Below are 14,098 nucleotides of genomic sequence, written 5' to 3'. Positions count from 1 at the left end.
GGTCTTCTTTGAATTTGACTGTTTTGTGGCCTAACATATGGTCTTTCCTAGAAAATGTTCCATGTGCTCTTGAAAAAAATATGTATTCTGTTGTTGTTGGCTAGAATGTTCTGTATGTCTGTTAGCTCCATTTGGTCTATAGTGTTGTTCTGATCTTCTATTTCCTTATTAATTCTCTGTCTGGACAACCTATCTACTGTTGAGAGTTGGGTATTGAAATCCTCAACTATTATTGTATTACCATTCATTTTTCCTTTTAGATCTGTTAGTTTTGTTTTACATATTTAGGTACTTCAATCCTGGGAACATACATTTTTATAATTGTTATATCTTATTATTGACCCCTTTATCATAACATAATGACCTTCTTTGTCTCTTTATACCATATTTTAGTTTAAAGTCTATTTGTCTGATATAAGTATAGCTAACCCTCTTTTGTTGTTGTTACCATTTGCTTGGAATGACTTTCTATCCCCAACTTTTAATACGTGTGCTTTTTTTTTTCCTTTTTAAGATTTTTATTTATTTATTTGACAGAGAGAGAGATCACGAGCAGGCAGAGAGGCAGGCAGAGAGGGAGAGATGGGGAAGCGGCTACCTGCTGAACAGAGAGCCTGATGCGGGGCTCAATCCCAGGACCCTGAGACTATGACCTGAGCCAAAGGCAGAGGCTTAGCCCACTGAGCCACCCAGGTGCCCCTCAGTGTGCTTTTAAAGCTAAAGTGTATCTCCTATACACAGCATATTGCTGGATCTTGGGTTTGTTTGTTTGTTTGTTTGTTTGTTTTTTAATTCATTCAGCCATTCTATATCTCTTTTGATTAGAAAATTTCATGTATTTATATTAAAGTGATTATTGGTAGATAAGGACTTACTATGGCTATTTTGTTGTTTTCTGGTTGTCTTATAGATTCATTGTTTCTTGTTTTTTATTCTGCTTTTTTCATGTTTTGATGTCTTTTGATATCGGTAGGTTTAACTTCTTTATCATGTTATTTTGTGTCATTGGTACAGGGTTAATCCCTTGTGGTTACTATGGGGCTAACATAAAACATATTAATATTATGCTACTCTATTTTAACCTAATAAAAACTTCAAAACAATCCCTAAACTTTATACTTTTGTTTTTTCTCCCCCTCATATTTTGGGCTATTTGATGTTACAATTTACATGTTTTTATATTGTATAAATAATGGTTATCTTGACTATGTTGGTTTGTTAGTTTGTTTATTTAGAGAGAACAAGTTCAACTGGTGGGAGAGACAGAGGGAAAGGGAGAGAGAAAATCTTAAGCAGTGCTCAGTGCAGAACCTGATGTGCTCAATATCACAATCCTAAGATCATGATCTTAGCCAAAATCAAAAGCCAGATGCTTAAGCGACTGAGCCACCCATGCACCCCTATTATGTTTATTTTTTAAACTAGAATTGTAAGTGTATTATGTGCCACCACTACCAAATTACAGAATCTATTTTGACTATATATTTAAGATTACCAGGGAGCTTAAGGTTATCTTTTTATATTTTTATGATGTTAATTAGTATCTTTTTACTTCCACTCAAAGAATTCCCTTTAGATTTCTTGTAATGCAGATCTAGTGAACTCCCTCAGTTTTTGTTTGTCTGGAAAGATTTTATCCCTCCTTCATTTCTGAAAGAAAGCTTTGCAAGGTGCAGTATTCTTTCTTTCTTTCTTTCTTTTTAATTTATTTATTTGACAGAGAGAGCGATCACAAGTAGGCAGGGAGGCAGGCAGAGGTAGAGGGGGAAGCAGGCTCCCACTGAGCAGAGAGCCTGATGCGGGAGTTGATCCCAGGACCCTGAGACCATGACCTGAGCCGAAGTCAGAGGCTTAACCCACTGAGCCCACAGGCACCCCAGGTGCAGTATTCTTGCTTTCCCCTCCCCCCTTCAATATATTGAAAATGTCATCCTATTCTGTACTAGTCTGGAATGTTTCTTTTGAGAAATCCACTTATAGTCTTGTGGGAGTTCCCTTATATGTAACTTCTCTTTTTCTCTTGCTGCTTTTAAAATTCTTTCTTGTCATTGACTTTTGAGAATTTAATTATAATGTGTATTAATGCAACCTATTTAGGTTATACCTATTTGGAGTCCTTTGGGCCTTTTGGATAACAATATTTATTTCTATCCTCAGTTTATAGCCATCATTTCTTTAAATATATTTTCTGTGCTTTTCTCTTTCTCTTTCCCTTTTAGAATTCTCGTAATGTGAATATTGTTTCTTTTCATTATGTCCTATATGTCTCATAGATATTCTTTACTTCTTTTCATCCTTTTTTCCTTTTGTTCTTCTGACTGGATAATTTCTAATGTCCTAATTCCAGGTCACTGATTTATTCTTATGCATGATCAAGTTGCTTTTGAAACTCTACTGAATTCTTCAGTTCAATCATTTTATTTTTCAACACTAGGATTTCTAGTTTTTTTTCCTCTTTCTTTTTTTTTTTTATTGCTTATGTTGAACTTCTTGTTTGGTTCATTCATTGTTTTCCCAATTTCATTTAGTTGTCTGTGTGTTCTTATAGTTCACTAAACTTCTTTAAGAGGATTTTTTTGGAATTTTTTTGTCTGACTGCTCATACATCTCTACTTAAGATCAGTTATTAGAGCTACGTTTATTTCCTTTGGTGGTTTACCTATTTTGTTTTTGTTCTTGAGTTTTTTGTGATCCTTGATTCTTTATATTGCTATCTGTGCATTTGATTAATTGGGTTCCCCTTCTAGGTTTTACCAGGTTGCTTTGGCAGAGACAGTTCTTCACAAGTCAGCTCATTTGGATTTCTGGGAGTGTGGACTGGTAATGTCTCTGGGCAGTGAGATATGCTATTATGGGCTATTGTAGGGTGAGGTAACTGTTTGAGATCTGGTCAGGGATGGGACCAGTGTGCTACCAGCTGAGAACAATTGGATAGTACTGCTGGCTTGGTTCTAAAGTGAGGCTGCAGAATGAGCTCTAAAGTTGCCTGAATTCTCTAGGCTTTCCAGATGGTTGGGAATGAGTATTATATTCAATAGTGGATGGGGCTGTGGATTCATTTCTCTGCCCTTGCAGGGCAGCAAGATAGGTCCTGGGCCTGCACAGCTCTTTGTTTGGGGACCCAAATCAAACAAGATTGTTTACTGAATACTCTGGTCAGATTGAGGCCAATGGTTTTCCTCTGCAGATGGAGAAGAACACATGCTATGCTATCTGTTTAAGTGCTACTGTAAGCAGAGCTGTTGAATGGCCCACACAGCTTCCTGAATGTTCTGGTTGGGTTTCTTAGGCAGACTGAAGACCATAGTCAGTAATGAATGGAGCTATGAATTAGTTTCTCTGCTTAGGTGCAGTGGGAGAAAGAGCTTTAAAGCTGGTAAAGCTCTTTGTTGTCTTAGCTCAAGCTGACCTGTGCCCCAAGTTCCCTGGCCAAACAGGCCCACTCTCTGCTCTGAAAACAGTTGGCTCTGGCTGCATTTCTGTCAGCTCAAGCATCAGGGGGCCACACAGTTTCTAGGTGTTCTCACCAGCCATTCTATTCAGATGTGGCCAAGAGTCACAGTGGGAGGGAATATGTCTCAGCTCTCTTGCCTGGACAGGAAGGAGAGGGGCCACTCCAGGAAAATCTCAGTTTTCCAAATAGACTGTCTTTTTGGGAAGAGCCATGAGTCCAATCTCAGCCTTGGAAATGAATTAATCCCTCTGTGTGTAGCAGGGGGATCCTTTATGCTCATTTTTGGCTTTGATTGGGGACAGTTAGCTCTATCCGTCCACCTCTCTGCTCAAGAGCCACTCTTTAACACAACATTCAGCTGTTCCCCCAGTCCTTTTGGCCAGATATGGCCCAGAAGACCCTTTCCACAGTGGGTGGTGTGTCACTCAGCTTTTTGCCTAAGTGTGGGCAAACTAGGCTCTAGGGCCAGGAAAATTTCTTGTTTGATGATCCAAACCAGTCATATATGCACTGTACTGAGTTCCCTGATCCGAGTGTATACCAACTTGGTTCTATAGATGAGCAAAACTACTTTTTGGATTAGTACTCGTACACTGCAGGTATGAACTCAGTCTGCCAACATCTCTATGCTGGTTGTTACAGGCCCATCCTCCCTGCTCTGTCAGTCAAATTCCCAGTGATTGAGTCCTGCAAATTACCCTGCAATCCTCCTGGGGCAAGATCAGAGTACAAGCTCCCACAAAGCAACCCACAATGTTGGGGGAAAGCTGGTTATCCCCTGTGCATTCTCTTTTCCCACGGGAAGAACTGGAGGCTCAAAAGAGACGTTTTCATTTTCGTGTGGTGCTGCACTGGCCTGGCATATGGGCAGTGTGGTTAACATGTAACTGCTTCCCTGACCCTTGTAATGCGGTCTGTCTTGGTCTCTATGGTGTAAGGGGTGCTTGAGTCTCATTTTCCTGTTCTAGGATTGTCAAAGTGGTATCTTGTTTTTGAATAGTTATTATTCTTTTGAGGAAATTGACGTGTGACACCACCTTGGTGATGTCACTCCAGTATCTACTTTATAGAGCTCTTAGGATGATTAAATACATTAAGTGTGTAGTTACACATAGCAAATGCTCTAAAGGTGCTATAATTATTTTTCTATTGCTGCTATAGCAGATTAGCACAAACCAGTGGCCTAAAGCAACATAAATTTATTATCTTCTGGTTTTGTGGGTCAAAAGTCCAAAATGGGTCTCTTTGAGCTAAAATCAAGGTGCATTCTTCTGGAAGTTCTGGGGAGAATCCATTTCCTTGCTTTTTCTAGCTTTAGAGGCTACTCACATTCTTTGGCCTATAGCTGCTTATCACTTTGACCTCTGCTCATGTTGTCATATCTCTTTCTGATTTTTCTGCCTACCTCTTTATTTTATAAGGACCCTTGCAATTACATTGAGCCCAGCTGGATAATCCAGGCTAATTTCCCACCTCCATCTTTATCTTAATTATACCTGCAAAGTCCCCTTTGTTTATAAGGTGACATATTCACAGATTCTAGATATTAGGATGTGCCCTTCTTCAGAGGGACCATTATTCGGCCTAGGACAGGTACTCTGATTTTAGCAATAACTGTAGAGTTTGTCATTTTTTGATTAATGAATTTTTATTTTCCTTAATTTTTTGTAATTGTTGTCTGTGGAAAATAACCTAATCTTTTAATAAAATATTTTAATATTATTGAAAAATAAATAATAAATTTGCAAAGTATTTACATGAAAATTTTAATGAATAATCTGGTTTGTTTCCTTAAGGTCCCCTTACTGCTACCACATTTAAATAATATGTGGTCTTTATCATGCCTCAAACACTATACTCAAAATTTAATCACATGATACCTCTACAATTTACTATATTTGTAAAATGAGAACATGCCTTTTACATAGGAGGTGTTTTTAAATGAATGTTATTTTGCTGGTGTGAAATGAATTTGATAGTTCCCTTTGGTTTTCTTTCCATGAATCATCCGTCCTTGAATGCCCCATATAGTGTAAATTCCATAAGGTCATAGATTATTTTATATGCTTTGAAGGTACTGGACATGTCTTTGTACATAGCCTACATTCAGTAAATATTTATAAATGAATGAGCTTAAGGGTGAATTTCATAGCAGGAGGAAATAAGTGAAGAAGGATTTGGATGACAGTGAGTAGTTACTTAAGGTCCCTTTTCACCTTTTTTTTTTTTTTTTAGAGATTTTATTTATTTATTTATCAGAGAGAGAGAGAGAGACACCAAAGCAGGGGGAATGGCAGACAGAGGGAGAAAGACACTCCTGGCTGAGCAGGAAGACTGATGCAGGATTCGATCCCAGGACCCCCGGGTCATGACCTGAGCTGAAGGCAGATGCTTCACTGACTGAGTCACCCAGGCATACCTCACCTGTTTTTGATCCTGCTGTGAAAGTATTTCTTTAGGAGACTAAAAATTTCTGAGACTTTTCAAAATTATTTTCTTGAAAATAATCCAAGATATCAAAATCTGATAATCATATTTATTTTTCCCAGACGGATTATTATTTTCTATGAAAGAAGACAAGCAAGTATGTTTATAGTCCTAAATGAACAATTACTAAATCTTAGAACATTAGCAAATCCAGAGAAAAGCAATCTATGATTCTATTGAGAAAATCTCTTTGAGTTTCCTTCCTATTTCTTATCCCTTGCCTCCAAATTCAAGTAAATAAAAGGGTTTTAGTGTAAAACAATATTAAACTGATCTCTATCTCACAAAACAAAATTTTGTTTTCGATTTTGCTCTTCCTCGGTTACAGAAATAAGGGGGTATATTATAATGAAATATCTCAAATTTCCTTGTCTAATGAAGGGGACCGAAAACATTTCACCTCTTTTGTACATGAGTGCATAGATAAGTGACTATCCCAGAAACAAAACTTGATTGATGGCTTGTGTTAGAATTTAATTTAGAAAGCCAGAAATAAAAGTTGCTACAAATTGTAAGATTTAGAAAGCCAGAAATATGATATGCTATGAATTTTAGTTCAGGAATACCTTGCCAAAAAAAAAAAAAAAAAGGAAGGAAGAAAGAAAGACCTTGTGTTAGGCCCAAGTTTTCGTGTTGGAAAGACCACCAAGGAGCCAACACTGATGCAATCACACAAGGGTTTATTTGACAAGCTTAAGCTTGGGCCCAAGTATACCTGACACAGCAGAGTAGGGACTTGGACCCTGAACCAGATTACAGTCAGAGTTTTTAAAGGCAGAGTGGGAGTGGGAGTGGACTTGGCAGTAGATAATTGGGCCATGACTGCTGGCTCAGCAGTAGGTGAGGACAAAGGGGATGTTCAGAAGGGCTATCAGGGTAAAAAAGACTGTTGGGATTTTTATTATCAAATCAAGGCTGTTTCTCCCTCTGATGAGGCACTAACATGACGACAATTGGGAGTTTATCAAGCGTTCTTGTTAGTGATATTTAGGTTTAACTGTTTCCATTTTCTTCCGCCTCAGCCTCAGCCTCCTTCAGTTTTATGGAGGGGAGGGCGATGTTAGGGCTAGACTCAAGGTGAGTACAGCCTTGTTTTTCTTGGCCTCCACACTTGAAATCTTGAAGAATTTAAAAACTTTTCCTCTTAGTTTTTAGAAATATCCTGCTAATTTCAAGGTTCACAGCATTCAATTCATCCTCTTTTCCAGATGGTATCAGTCCTGACACGGAGAATTAGAATTTAAAAGATGCAGGGATGGAAGCAAGTCTTACAGAAAATATGATTGCTTTTAACAACAAAACCCATGAAATATTTTCAGTCATTGAGGAAAGAAATAGAAAAACAAATTAAACTGAAAGGATAGGGACGCCTGGGTGGCTCAGTCAGTTAGGTTGCTGCCTTTGGCTCAGGTCATGATCCCAGGATCCTGGGATCGAGTTCTGCATTGGGCTCCTTGCTCAGTAGGGAGCCTGCTTCTCTCTCTGCCTCTGCCTGCCACTCTGCCTACTTGTGCTCCCTCTCTCTTTCTGATAAATAAATAAATAAAATCTTAAACTGAAAGGATACAGCTTGAATGTGAGTATTTTGTAAGTGAATAAAAAATAAAACACCTCACCTGTAGTGTGATTGCAAATAATTCCATCATTACAGGCACATCTTATTTGTCATTTTTTTTAAAAGATTTTATTTATTTATTTGACAGATAGAGATCACAAGTAGGGAGAGAGGCAGGCAGAGAGAGAGAGGAGGAGGAAGCAGGCTCCCTGCCAAGCAGAGAGCCCGATGCGGGGCTCGATCCCAGGACCCTAGGATCATGACCTGAGTGAAAGGCAGAGGCTTTAACCCACTGAGCCACCCAGGCACCCCCTTATTTGTCATTTTTTAAAATTTGTCATTTGTTATTCCCCAGACTCCCAAAGAACTTTTAATTTGGTATTTACTTACAAGTAAAAATAAGATTTTTCTAGTGCATCTACTCCCTCTTCCATAAATGCCTGCAGCCAACAGTTAGCTGCAAATGGATTCATTTTTGATTCTTTAAGAGCTCTTTAGTGCTTCTTCAATAATACCCTCTTCTGTAGGCTCTAGTAGTGGAACAATGTCATGAATTCTTTTGACTTTCACAGCTTGACCTTCCTTCTGTATGTAAAGCCAGAATGTAGGCGTCATAAACAGCAGGCTTTGTAATGCTTGAGAGATCTGTGTAGGCATTATTTATGCCAGCCAATAACTATGGTTACTTTTATATAAATGTAACCAATGTTTTGTCTGAGGCAGCAGAACAGCTGACTATCTCTTCTAAAAATAGGTTATTGATTCTGTATGTATTTATGTTTAAATTATTACTTCAGTTCCAAATAGGAGTTTTATTCTGTATTGGTGTTTAAATTTTATCTTGAAAACTACACACTGAAACAGTTGCAACTTGGGTCAGAATGTTTAAGAGTAAGAATCCTGACTTATTTTATAAGGTTATTGATTATGTCCTGGGGTAGAGGAGAAATATATGGAGTGCAAAATAGCTTGGGATTTAAAAGAGATTGTGCATATCGTTTCTCTGCAATAGTAAGGTTTAGTCCTGCCCAAGGCAATGTAATGGAGTACTCTAGAATAAATGCACTTTAAAAATCTTAGTTTTGACATGAATTGTGGTTTTAAATTATTACCAGATTTATTTTCTTTTTAATAATCTATCTAGGCAGTGTTTGAATTATCAGAAGCATTTTTTTCCATTGACTCTGATATTTTTATAATATATATTTACTTTTAAAACATGAGTTTCAATTTAAGAGAGCTGACATTCTTGAATGATATTCCATTTATAAAGTAGAAGTCAACAAGAGTATTTTAGTATATGTGCTGCCGAAGCGAGCACACAACAAGAGTATTTTAGTTGACCGTTTATCCATTTGCCAAGATAGTTCATTGGTTTCATGTTCAATTTGAAGGCACATTTATAAGCTTTGCGCAGTGGCAGTATCGTAGCCAATGAGGTTTATCCGAGGCGCGATTATTGCTAATTGAAGGCACATTTATTTCCAGGATAGGAAAAATAATTGCCTAGTTGCTACATGACTCTTACCATCATCATCACCATCAATAATAATAATAATAATAACAGTTATAATCCAAAACTTGTACTATATGCATGCTGTTATAAGTATTTACATGTATTGACTCATTTAATCCCCATCAAGTATTTACATCACAACTCTATGAGCATTTACATGTACTGACTGCTTTAATCCTCATCACAACTCTATAAGAAAAATAGAAGAAAGGAAAATTCTGAAGTAAAAGGGGACCAAAGTAAAGAGATCTTTTTCAAATAAGTGTTTTCTCTGTTAGAGATTCACAGCACATATTACTTTTACAGGTTTTGAGAAATCCTGTGATAAGCCTACTAAGCCAGTGTTTAATTTATATAACCGCGGGACTTTCTGTCTCCTGAGACAAAACAAAACAATTAACATATCACATATCATGGGTTATGCTTGGGGAAACACTGTTCAAATATACTCTTTTTCAGAACATGGTAACTGGGTGGCTTATATTTCCATTGAGAATAAAATGAGACAAAGTGGGAAAACTGGATTAATCTATTACATGGGATATAAATAAGGGTTCTAAGTAAGAATCCATACACTGAATTTATTTCCCAAAGGAAAATTAAAATCTTATTTTATAAATAGAACAGATAGCCATCCATGAAGTATTTATTTGAGGGGCTTGGGTTAAAATATTAGAACAAACTAATTTGTCAAAGTATTATCATCATCCAGGTAAAAGGCAGAAGTAGCCGCAATAAAACAACATTAAATTCTCTGGAATGATTAAGATTCAGGATAAAATCAGTAGTATGTAACTGGAATACAGAAATTAGGATCCAAGGGAAGTTCACATAGCAAACAAGAAACAAATTAAGAAACAAAAGAGGGTTAACAGACTTCCAAGTCAAAGCGGGAAGAGAGTAGAGGATGGCTAGTTAACAGCAGAAACATCAAAGGCAGTGTTAAAATGGGAGATCAAGTTCAGGTTTCTGACATGAGGGTGGTGAAAAAAATCCTCAGCAGACTGAGATGTGCCTGAAGATAGAATCCTTAACTGGGATCCGTTGATGTCTTCCTTATCGTGAATTAAAAATGAGTGCGCTCGAGCAGGCTGGATCTTTCTTGCCTTTCCTCTTTTTTGTGTGGCAGCAAAGTTGGTCACCAAAATTAAGCCTCTCTTCCACTCCAGATCTCCAACAAATTTCTTTCCCCAGCAGCAACCTGTAGTGCCAGTTTATGGTTCTCTTCTAGACAGAATATATTCATAGACACAGATAAAAATGTAACTGATAGATAAATATAAATTTAGAAATAAAGCAATTTATTTTTGTCTACCACTATCTTTTCTAAGTCATGATGCTACTTCTTCCTGTGGCAATGGAAGAAACCTGGAATCTGGTTTCATCATTTTGGGTCATATTTCAGATAATTTCAGATAATGAAAAGTCCTGCAGTCATTTTAGTCCCCCTAAACTCAGTCTCAATTAAGTAATTATTGTGTTCATTCTAGAGTAACAACTGTAATATTTTTACAAATTATGTGATTAACTATTTGTTCTATTTCATTATTTTAGCTTTTTCTTTGAAGGTTCCAATCATAGTTGCTTGATCCCACCCTCTTCATCTTCTATATTGTCTTCATTAATTTTAAATTTATTTCCCTTTCACTGGTTCATTTTTTAGTTTTATCTTCTATGTTTCAGCAGTATCTATCTATCTATCCATCTATTTACCTACCTATATCTACCTATCTACCTATCTAATTATGATAATTCGATAGATAAGTAGATTTTTAAAAAATCTGGTCCAGGATCCAATGAAGGATTACATGTTGCATTTAGTTGTCCTGTCTGTTTATTATCTGGAACCAGTCCTCAGGTTTTCCTTTTTTCCCATCACCTTGTTATTTTTTGAAGCATGCCAGTCCAGTTAAAGTGTTGAATACCTCTCATCTTTGGATTTATCTGATGTTCCATATGATTACATTCAGCTTATGTATTTTGAGGAATATTATAGAAGTAAAGCTGTGTTCTTATTGTACTACGTTAATAAGCATATGATATCAATTTGTTCCATTATTGGTGATGATAACTTTTATCTCTTCTTTAAGTGGTATCTGCCAAGTTTCTCTATTCTTTTTGTAATTAGAAGTATTTTGAAGGGAGATATTTTGAAATTATGTAAATATCCTGTTATTCAAACAATAATGATTTCCTATCATTTTCTTTTCAGCTCTTTCTTACTTTCTGGCACAAGATCTCCAGGTTCATGTTATTATTTTATTTTCCCAAGGATTTCTCATTCTATATAGTGGAAAATGCTATTTAGAAACCAAAATCTGACCACTACTTCTATTTGCTGCTTTTGGTATGCAGTGGCTTCTAAGCTTTCCCGTCAGGTAGAGGAAATATCCATCCATCCATCTATCTGTCTGTTTATCTATTATCTATCATCTATCTATCCATCTATCCATCCAATCATCCATCTATGCTTACATACAAGCATTTGTATCTATTTCTAGATCTACATCTATATAATCAATACCATGTATTCACAGTGATAATTCCAATTCCAATACAATATTGTTGAATTTGGCTGATTTGGGCTTTTGGCTTTTCCATACTTATAATGCCTTTTTCTAATAGTGAAAAATGTGGTTTTCCATTATTTTTAAATCATTTACTTATTTGCTCATTCCTTCTATATGTAATCAAACTATTGACTCAGTTGATTACCTCCTCTGCTCTTCCTGCTTCACAGCCTCAACAGTCTCCTTGGCCCTATGGGTTTCACTGGCCTTGACTGCCTCAAGAGAAAAGAGATGAAAGGAATAGATAAATATTTTTTACAGAGTGAAAGGGAGAAAAGACTTCTTGTAGCTTTTGAATAATTCCCCTGAGAAGGGGAAAATGCTGCTTTATGCAGGCTTGAATATAGTTCTGACATAGCAGGTTCCCCAGGAAAACTCTGAGATGAAGTTTAGCATTAGGATATTTATTAAATAGTACTTTTGGGATTGATACCTGCAGCAGGGATGAGGAGGAAACAGGAATAGGCAGAGGGAGAAATTGTGCTGTGATGCAGGCCTGCCTGTAGCCTCAACTGACTTCATGGGGAACCTCTGGAGTCAGAATGACATTTTAGAGTTGAGTGGGGCCTTTATGTCCTGAAATAAATCAGTTATTGATGTAGGCCCCTAGAAGAAGTATGGTGGCCTTGGTCAGGACAGCACTTTCCCAAGCTGGTGCAAAAAGTCTTTTCTTGAAAATGAATCATGGAATTATATCATGGTGACCTGATAGCTGCCTTTTGGGATATAATTTTCATCTGATTTCAAATCTGTTCAAAACTCAGAAATGTAAAGAATCACTGAATTATTGGGAAAATTCATTATATGTATATCTTGATGGTTTTAATCTGGAAAACTAAAGTTAATCAAGAAAGCTTTGAGCTGAAGTTAATTTCTGAATCTAGTTGGTAAAAATAAATATTGTGCTTTTACGGAAGGCAAATTTGCTTTACTTATGTGTGAGGATTATGATTAACAAAAAACGTCATTTTATTACACTGCTAAAAGCTAAGACCTACTAACTGTATTGGTTTACATAGGTTATTTCTGAAGTTAGAAGTTATTCTGAGGTTTTAAGCCATTTGTATCCAGTGCCTGATAGAGTATTGCTTAAAACCAATAGGGGGCAGCAGAGGGCCACCAGAGCAGTGAGCTGGAGGCTCAGGAACTCAGTGAGAAGGACACTGATTCTAGCTTGGTCTTGGAGACCCAAATAAATAGTGTTCTACTTATGCTAAACACAGAAAGTAGTGCTTGGGTTTAAGAAATACCAGTTATAAGCATACTGGGAGAATCCCCAGTTGTTCATGTGTAATGCTCATGGGACAAAAACTCTGAAAGAGGAAAAGCAAATAGAATCCAGGTCATAGGGAAGCTGTGAGCTTGCCAGGAAGTGTGCTTTTTCTATGGGATCTCTGACCTAGGACCACCTCTGGACTCCAAATCAGAATTACCATTGAGCACCCAGAAATACTATGAGACTAAAGACAGCCTCAGTAACTTTTCCAGAAATGTATTTATATTTCTTTTCCACTAATTCCTGGTCTAGAATAAGGGATTTCAGAGACATTTTTTCAAAATAATTTTACCCCCTAACAGATCAAGGTTTTGCTTTTATAGATCAAACTATCTTTTTCTTTCAGTTTCTAGTTTGACTTTTATTATTTTCATTGTTCTAACACTTTATGTTTTATTTTGAAGTGCTCGTTCTTTTTATTTTTCTATATTAATAATAATTGATGTATAAAAAGTTATGCATTTGTCTACTTAAAGCTTTGACATATCTTATACATTTTAAAAGCTTTGGTAGCTTTGGTTTTCTTTTAACCCAACAACTTTTTAGGACATGTTTTTCATTTTCCATAAAGATAAGCCTTTTGGTTGAAGTTATTATCATTAAATTATCTTTTTATTACATTGTAGTCAGAGAATATGGCTTTTGTCATTTCTACTCCGGAAAAATTGAAATTTGTGTCTCAGTAGTTAATTACTTTTTGTTTCATGCATTCTTGAAAAGGATATATTTCCTATGATAAGTTATCTATTTGTATATCTAACCTCATTAATTAGGCTCTCCAAAATTAAAATAAATTTTAATTAATTAATTAATATCTCTAAAAATAAAAAATAAATCCTTTTGCGCTGTCAAATTATGAGATGTATTAAAATCTTACATGGAAAACTGTGGGGTTATTTTTCTCAATTTCTTCACATTTCTATTAGATTTTATGTATACTTCAATGCTATGCTTTCTAGCATGTAAATGTTCATTATCCTGTAACTTTGATATTGGTGGTGTTTCATAAATGGAATATTTAGCCTGAAGTTCTGCTTTGTTATTTTACATGAGACTAAGAACCCCAATAATTTTTCTAGAATGTATTTCTCCATCATTAGAATACAAAATTTGCCAGCTTGTCCTTTTTCTGAGATTCAGGTTTATGTTTCCTTTCTCTTGTCCTTCAGCCTTAAATTTCCTTAATTATCTCTACATAAAAGGTGGTCTATCCAGTCTAATATTTGCCGACTTGACTTTG

At 36.2% G+C, this 14,098-nt stretch overlaps 1 pseudogene; it reads left to right on the top strand.

Annotated features, from left to right (window-relative positions):
• Positions 1-8,901: 8,901 nt before the first annotated feature.
• On the top strand, positions 8,902-9,104 carry LOC123942825 (annotated as a pseudogene).
• Positions 9,105-14,098: the final 4,994 nt, after the last annotated feature.

This window comes from Meles meles, chromosome 5 (assembly GCF_922984935.1).
Source record: "Meles meles chromosome 5, mMelMel3.1 paternal haplotype, whole genome shotgun sequence".
NCBI classification, from domain to species: domain Eukaryota; kingdom Metazoa; phylum Chordata; class Mammalia; order Carnivora; family Mustelidae; genus Meles; species Meles meles.
Note: the sequence above shows the minus strand (reverse complement) of the source record. Positions and strands in the feature narration are given on the sequence as shown.